The sequence below is a fragment of the Xenopus tropicalis genome, chromosome 1 (assembly GCF_000004195.4).
Source record: "Xenopus tropicalis strain Nigerian chromosome 1, UCB_Xtro_10.0, whole genome shotgun sequence".
Taxonomy (NCBI): domain Eukaryota; kingdom Metazoa; phylum Chordata; class Amphibia; order Anura; family Pipidae; genus Xenopus; species Xenopus tropicalis.
Genome location: NC_030677.2, coordinates 81,779,030 through 81,787,408, shown reverse-complemented (window position 1 = coordinate 81,787,408; position 8,379 = coordinate 81,779,030). Strand labels below are relative to the sequence as shown.

General features: G+C 42.6%; 1 long non-coding RNA gene across 2 annotated transcripts; it reads left to right on the top strand.

Moving 5' to 3' along the window:
* The first annotated feature begins 236 nt into the window (after nt 1-236).
* Nucleotides 237-2,024, top strand: LOC105948228. Of its 2 annotated transcripts, none has more exons than XR_004223090.1 (2): nt 237-339; nt 1,417-2,024. It is a non-coding gene; the product is annotated as an uncharacterized LOC105948228 (long non-coding RNA). The 2 variants fall into 2 exon arrangements; XR_004223091.1 differs by having other exon boundaries at nt 246-349.
* Nucleotides 2,025-8,379: the final 6,355 nt, after the last annotated feature.

The window sequence follows — 8,379 nt, the reverse complement described above, 5'->3', positions numbered from 1 at the left end:
TTTCCATCAGAGCAGACGTTTCCCTCTCGCCAGAAGCAACTTGTGACAGAAAAAGCCGCCACCTGACGTAACGGCACAACTCGTCTTACCAACCAATAGTAAGGCAGGGGGCGTGGCTTCTGGGACAGCGAGCTAACTACATTGACGCAGGTGGATCGTCACAATGTTTGAGTACTGGGTTGCTATGGTAGCGGCTAGTTCCTACGCTTGGAAGGGACCTTCTTGACGTCACGGTCATGTGATTATATCATGTGACCGCTCATTGCGCATGCCCCATTATTCCGCGGGACATTTAAATACGCAGACGTCCTAATTGCTGTTACTGGCAGACAGCAATCAGTGAGTGGGGGTATCACTGTGCCTTTGATTTTCTGGGGGGGTATCACTGTGCCTCTGATTTTCTGGGGGGTATCACTGTGCCTCCTGATTTTCTGGGGGGTATCACTGTGCCTCTGATTTTCTGGGGGGTATCACTGTGCCTCCTGATTTTCTGGGGGGTATCACTGTGCCTCTGATTTTCTGGGAGGTATCACTGTGCCTCCTGATTTTCTGGGGGGTATCACTGTGCCTCTGATTTTCTGGGGGGGTATCACTGTGCCTCTGATTTTCTGGGGGGTATCACTGTGCCTCTGATTTTCTGGGGGGGTATCACTGTGCCTTCTGATTTTCTGGGAGGTATCACTGTGCCTCCTGATTTCTGGGGGTATCCCTGTGCCTCAGATTTTCTGGGGGGTATCACTGTGCCTCCTGATTTTCTGGGGGATATCACTGTGCCTCAGATTTTCTGGGGGGGTATCCCTGTGCCTCTGATTTCTGGGGGGTATCCCTGTGCCTCTGATTTTCTGGGGGGTATCCCTGTGCCTCTGATTTTCTGGGGGTATCCCTGTGCCTCAGATTTTCTGGGGGGGTATCACTGTGCCTCCTGATTTCTGGGGGTATCACTGTGCCTCAGATTTTCTGGGTGGTATCCTGTGCCTCTGATTTTCTGGGGGGGTATCCCTGTGCCTCTGATTTTCTGGGGAGGTATCCCTGTGCCTCTGATTTTCTGGGGGGTATCACTGTGCCTCTGATTTTCTGGGGGGTATCCCTGTGCCTCTGATTTCTGGGGGGTATCCCTGTGCCTCTGATTTTCTGGGGGGTATCCCTGTGCCTCTGATTTTCTGGGGGGTATCCCTGTGCCTCTGATTTTCTGGGGGGGTATCCCTGTGCCTATGATTTTCTGGGGGGGTATCCCTGTGCCTCTGATTTTCTGGGAGGTATCACTGTGCCTCTGATTTTCTGGAGGGTATCACTGTGCCTCCTGATTTTCTGGGGGTTATCCTGTATCCCTGTCCCCAGTAATGATATGAATTATGATTGTAGGGAGCTAAATAACATTTCAAACCTTTCTTGTTTTTATCTTTGTACCACATTCAGGCCACCAACCGGATGGGGAACTCTACCCGGCGTTTTGCAGAATCCGCAATTGGTGCCCCTCCTGAGAGGAAGAAACAGTAGCAAGGACTGAGTTAGTGGGTGAGGAAAGTTCACCTTTGTCTCCTGCACCCATTCCTGCTCGAATGCACAGGTATCGCCAGCGATCCACCTCACCACTGGACCTGCTCTTTCCTTGCCTTGAATTCACCAAATCAAATATATGCTGCATGCAACCTTGTAAAAGATTTACATTCCCAGTTCTCTGACCTGAGGATGCAGAGGATATAATATAATGACTTGCATACTCTGCACCTTAGTGTTGCACAAAACTAATGGTTTCTGCTATCACCAGACCTAAGTGCTAAGACTTGAAGCACAAGAGGCATTTTATGTTGCATATTTCCAGAGATAAAACATACATTGTCCATACACAAAGCTGCCATAAAATGCCCCATGAACCATTACCCTAAGGATGTAATATAGCATTCCAATTGTTCATGTGCAGTAATAACACAATTAATCATGTTGACGAGTACACCATTTACAAGCCAATGAAATGTACTGTATTGTAATGTAACTGTACTGAGCACTTCCTTAGAGGCAGCCTTATATAGAGAATCACTGTGCACCTTTTTGGAATTGTCAGTCCCATTTGCCTGTAAGAAATTATTAGATTAGATTTAGAGCCAAACATAATTATATTATTTATATATTTAAGTAGAGAGTGGCCATGAATTAAAACCTTTCAATGTTAGCTTTAAATGGAAACTATTCTATTCAAAAGAATTATTGTAGGCGGTGTATTTGCTTTAAAAGAATGCATAGGTTATAGTGATGCACAGATTAGAAATCTTCAGACCATCCCTAACCAGCCCCTACTCACCTGATTCGACTCAAGGTTGAGAAAGGACATGCAGAGGATGCCGAGCATGACCTTCCCTTCAGCTGATATCTGATTTGGTGTCAGAGTAGGGGTGGGCACCCCCCCCCCCCCCAGTGATTGTAATCACTTACAGGAGCACCATCCTGGGGTATAATGTAAGGAGAAAACCGAACAGCCCAGGGTAGCTGCAAAAGAGTGATCCTCTTCCTTCTCTAGTGTATTTTCGGAATCCCGGGGCCGGCGCATACACAGTGGAGTAAAAGAAGAGAGGAGAAAGAAGAGGATCACTCTCTCACAGCTACCCCAGGCTGGTGTGGTTTTCTCCTAACAGGAGCATTAACCCAGGGCCTGACAGGACCACCAGGTATAAGGTAAGCGATTACAATCACTGGGGGGGTGCCTAACAATTTGGCACTCCCAGTGATTGTACCTTTTCTTCTCCTATAAGAGTTAAGTTATAGGGGGCCCAGCCATAGGGCACAAATTAAAAGTTCTCTGCATTGCAGTGATAGCCCATTTTCCAACCCGAACCTGTCCAGACCAAACCTTGAGTTTTGGACCACTCCATGCCTCTCTGATAAGTTTAGCATGGAAAATTTCCCCACAGCACATTTACACAATATTACAGAGTTTTCTGTACAGCAGTATTCACTGAAGGTGATGTGACTGGTAATTTCTAAGAATAATCTGGTTGGAAATTCTGGTTGAATGCGTCTGACTGAATCTAATGAGTTTATTATGTATTGGTCCTTATAAGTTGTTATTGACCAGATAGAGCTTCCCCAAGCAACCTTGTTGATTTGACTGACTTCTAGCAGATGGGATCTACAGCTTAGCCAATATGGTTGCCCAACTGAACAGTGATCCAAACTATCAGGCGTTGGGTGAAATAGACCGATTATCTGTATAGTTAGCCATATAGACCACTCTAGCTGTTACAGAACAAAGCTGTTCTGCAAGTTTTTCCCAACCAAGGGGAAAGTACAATGTTATTTTTGCATTACTGCTCTATCTGCCCTCTGCCTTTTGGAAATAGGTTTTTGAATTGGGCTTTGGTGATCGATATAGTTAATAGTGTATAGGAACAATGTTATTAAGGATGGACTAACCAGAAAATCCATGCTACCAAATATAGGAACTCCATTGTTGAGGTGTCATTATTTACTATGCGGGACAAATAAGAACCAGTGTGGGAAACCATAGCATCTACCTGTAGTAGATAGATCATAGTAGTTGGTAGCTGTGGGTTATGGCAGAGATCCCAGACTTTAATACCACATTCAAATGTAGAAAGAGGGGAGCCTCACAAGCTTTAAAGGAGTTTCTGGGGGTTGGCAAATTAGGGCATTTATTAGCCCCATGTGGACTGCCAGTGTGGAGAAGGAACAATTGTGTCTTTATGCCTCCATGCCAGGAATTCAAAAGAAGCTCTTGCTTTTGAGGCCATATAAAAAGGGGGTGGTGAGTGAAAGTTGCTTGGGAGCTACTACCTGGGGTTCACTGGGCTCGAAATAAATGTTGTTTTCCAGTACATTTAACTATCTTTAGCCTAAAATGTACTCTTTAGTGTTTAGCCATGACAAGGCGCCATCCATAACAGAAACAGGATATCACTGAGAGAAATTGCACTTTATTTTATTTAATCTTTAGCAGAAGATTGGGCTATTTCCAGTTAAAGCCAAAGTATTTCTTAGTGGCATGAATGGCATATTTTGGCCTTGGGTCCACCTCTGCCCAGCAGGCCTATATGAGCACAGACTGTTTTTGTACTTGTATATGCCACATTAAAGTTTGAAATTGTTACAGCCTTTTCAGTTTTTTTGCTTCTTTTAAATTCCTCACCTTATTCCATGAAATACACATGTGGTAGTCGTTTAATGCTAACTAGAATTTTATAGCTTCTACTGGGCATTCTGTAGGTTTTGTATGTTTCATTTATATATACAGTGGAGGAAATAATTATTTGACCCCTCACTGATTTTGTAAGTTTGTCCAATGACAAAGAAATGAAAAGTCTCAGAACAGTATCATTTCAATGGTAGGTTTATTTTAACAGTGGCAGATAGCACATCAAAAGGAAAATCGAAAAAATAACTTTAAATAAAAGATAGCAACTGATTTGCATTTCATTGAGTGAAATAAGTTTTTGAACCCTCTAACAAAAAAAGACTTCATACTTAGTGGAAAAACCCTTGTTTGCAAGCACAGAGGTCAAACGTTTCTTGTAATTGATGACCAAGTTTGCGCACATTTTAGGAGGAATGTTGGTCCACTCCTCTTTGCAGATCATCTCTAAATCCCTAAGGTTTCGAGGCTGTCTCTGTGCAACTCTGAGCTTGAGCTCCCTCCATAGGTTTTCTATTGGATTAAGGTCCGGAGACTGACTAGGCCACTCCATGACCTTAATGTGCTTCTTCTTGAGCCACTCCTTTGTTGCCTTTGCTGTATGTTTTGGGTCATTGTCGTGCTGGAACACCCATCCACGACCCATTTTCAGTTTCCTGGCAGAGGGAAGGAGGTTGTCGTTCAGGATTTCACGATACATGGCTCCGTCCATTTTCCCGTTAATGCGAATAAGTTGTCCTGTGCCCTTAGCAGAAAAACACCCCCAAAGCAAAATGTTTTCACCCCCATGCTTGACGGCGGGGACGGTGTTTTGGGGGTCATAGGCAGCATTTTTCTTCCTCCAAACACAGCGAGTTGAGTTAATGCCAAAGAGCTCTATTTTGGTCTCATCAGACCACAGCGCCTTCTCCCAGTCACTCACAGAATCATTCAGGTGTTCATTGGCAAACTTCAGACGGGCCTGCACATGTGCCTTCTTGAGCAGGGGGACCTTGCGAGCCCTGCAGGATTTTAATCCATTGCGGTGTAATGTGTTTCCAATGGTTTTCTTGGTGACTGTGGTCCCTGCTAATTTGAGGTCATTAACTAACTCCTCCCGTGTAGTTCTAGGATGCTTTTTCACCTTTCTCAGAATCATTGACACCCCACGAGGTGAGATCTTGCGTGGAGCCCCAGAGCGAGGTCGATTGATGGTCATTTTGTGCTCCTTCCATTTTCGAACAATCGCACCAACAGTTGTCACCTTCTCTCCCAACTTCTTGCTAATGGTTTTGTAGCCCATTCCAGCCTTGTGCAGGTCTACAATTTTGTCTCTGACATCCTTGGACAGCTCTTTGGTCTTTCCCATGTTGGAGAGTTTGGAGTCTGCTTGATTGATTGATTCTGTGGACAGGTGTCTTTTATACAGGTGACTAGTTAAGACAGGTGTCCTTAATGAGGTGGACTAATTGAGTAGAAGTGTCTAACCACTCTGTGGGAGCCAGAACTCTTAATGGTTGGTAGGGGTTCAAAAACTTATTACACTCAATGAAATGCAAATCAGTTGCTATCTTTTATTTAAAGTTATTTTTTCGATTTTCCTTTTGATGTGCTATCTGCCACTGTTAAAATAAACCTACCATTGAAATGATACTGTTCTGAGACTTTTCATTTCTTTGTCATTGGACAAACTTACAAAATCAGTGAGGGGTCAAATAATTATTTCCTCCACTGTATACATATATATATTCATAATCGCAAACTACAAAATAGCCTGAAATTGCTGACTTAAGATATTTTTAAAGGGGTTGTTCACTTTTAAATGAACTTTTAGTATAACATAGACATAGTTATTTAGATTTTTGTTCAGCAGCTATCTGGTTGCCTAGGGTCTTGTTTACCTTAGCAACTAGGCAGCAGTTTGAATGAGAGACAGGAATATGAATAGGAGAGGGTCTGAATAGAAAGATAAGAAATAAAAGGTATCGATAAGCTCACAGAAGAATAGTTTCTTTTTGCTTCTGGGGTCAGTGACCCCCATTTGCAAGCTGGAAAGTTGTAGTAAAGGAAAGCAAACAATTTAAAATGTATTACAAATAAATAATGAAGACCAGTTGCAGAGTTGCTAGCAATAGAGCATTCTATAATATACTAAAAATTAACTTAAGGGTAAACCACCCCTTTTGTGACAATAGCAACCCTATACATTCTATCTGTATATATTTCTTAAAGAATTTACTGCCATTAAGAAAATTTTAGACCTTTGCACTATAAGGTGCTCTTTGTTTAGATGAGGGTTTTATGCAGCACTTAAATTTGTGTTTGCTCATGTGCCTTCTGTTCACTACAGTTTGGGCAGCTTTGCCAAAGCAATGAAATGATGTAGGGCTTTCTCCCGTCGGACACTATACTAAACATGGAACCTTTAGAAGGCAGTTGATGAGCAAGTATAATGGCAATTTGTTATGTTTGATGCTTGTTTAATAGTACAGTGTCAGTACGACTGCTTATGTACCATAGTATGTAAAATCCATGGCACTGGCTGTATATGTGCCATAGATATGTTTGCATTCCTTTCTAGACTATATGCAAAATGTGCTATTGCTTTTTTTGGCTTAAATATATATAGCCCCTCACCTAGTCCTGTAGTATATATGGTGGTCAGACTGTCCCTTCTCTGGATCTGATAGGCTGAATATATTGCTTAAGGTGGTCGTACACATTACAATTACGATTGGTCGCAGGGAGGATCGTTCTTATCCTCCACTAACGGTCAGAGCTGAATCCTCAGATATGGAGGTAGAAACAATGGGAATTCTACCCCTATCTGACGATTCAGCCCTAAACGCTTGCCTTTGCTCAGGCACCCGATCGATGAGATGGCCGATATCCAAGGCTTTTGCGATAATGACCGCCTTGTCAATCCGTTCTACATGCACCGAATATCATATGAAACCTTGTTTGCTATGGTATCAGTGCGTGTATGGCCAGCTTTACACAGTTCTCCAGCCCATCAGGTGTTCGCTCTGCCCTCCCAGCTTAGTGTGACTTTTGCTCTTAGTGCCAGTAAAAGACTGTCAGAGTTGGCATAGCTATGTACTATGGGACTGAGGTTTTGAAAAAGAACAAATGCTGAGCATGCATTAAAAAAAAAAAAAGACTGTATCTCTTTAAAGCTTCGTTAGAGGAGGGGGTGGTGATGGAACATTCTTGTAAATACTCCGTGTAAACTGACTATTCCAAAATGTGTTTTTCCATTGTGTATTCATTAAAGCTCACAGGGATTGTGTGTGATTGAAAACAAAGAGATTTCATGTTCATCTTTACGCCCTGGTGGCACAAACCATATGCAATAAAACCGAATGCTAAATTCCAAAGCCGAGCTATCGGAAGTACGTGGTCGTGTTTCCGGACCAAGGAGTTATTTCTTACTATTGCTGCTTATTTTTCAATTCTATGCAATTTATTTTTAATAAAGGCAAATGCAACCAGTTTGGAGTCTTTCTTTAATTAGAATAATGCTCTTTACAATGAAGATGCAGTTACCAAATCAGTTACATCCTTGCAAAATGATAATTTGCTGGTTTTGTGTGGTTGAATTTACTTTAGTGGTCTGTATTCCCTTTTTCTGGATCTGTGGGGAGCTGGCATACAATAAATAGACATGTGATTTTAGAGATATTTAGGCACTCGTGTTTTACTCAGAGTGGATACTTAGAGCAAGTTTGCTAGAGTCGGAGACTTAGGGCTCTGGCACACGGGGCGATTAGTCGCCCGCAACAAATCTACCTTGTCACGGGCGACTAATCTCCCCGAACTAGACAGTATTAGTTAGACAGTATTCCTGTCATCAAGCAAGCAACACTACATGACAAAATAATAGCATTTATTCTGTACAAGTGCATGATCGGAATGTCACTATTGTCATTATTAGTTTTCTGGCTGGCAAAATGCAAAAGAGTTCAGCAAATGCACAACAATTGGATATTAAATAAATATCGATTCTGCCAACTGGGACAAGGTAAGGTTGAGATATAAGTGAAATTGGATAAGATTTGGAGAGGGAAAGTGAGTCAGCTGCAGGTGGGTCTAGCAAGAATGGGGTTGAAAAAAGGTTCACCTTTAGCTCCAGGGCCTGGAACACACAGTGGGCACTCAAACATAATTTGCAGCACAGTTCTGTTTCTGTTTTAAAGGCATCCACTATTCCTAAAATTGCATGTGAGATTTACCCAGTTCTATTTGCGCCTCTCTCG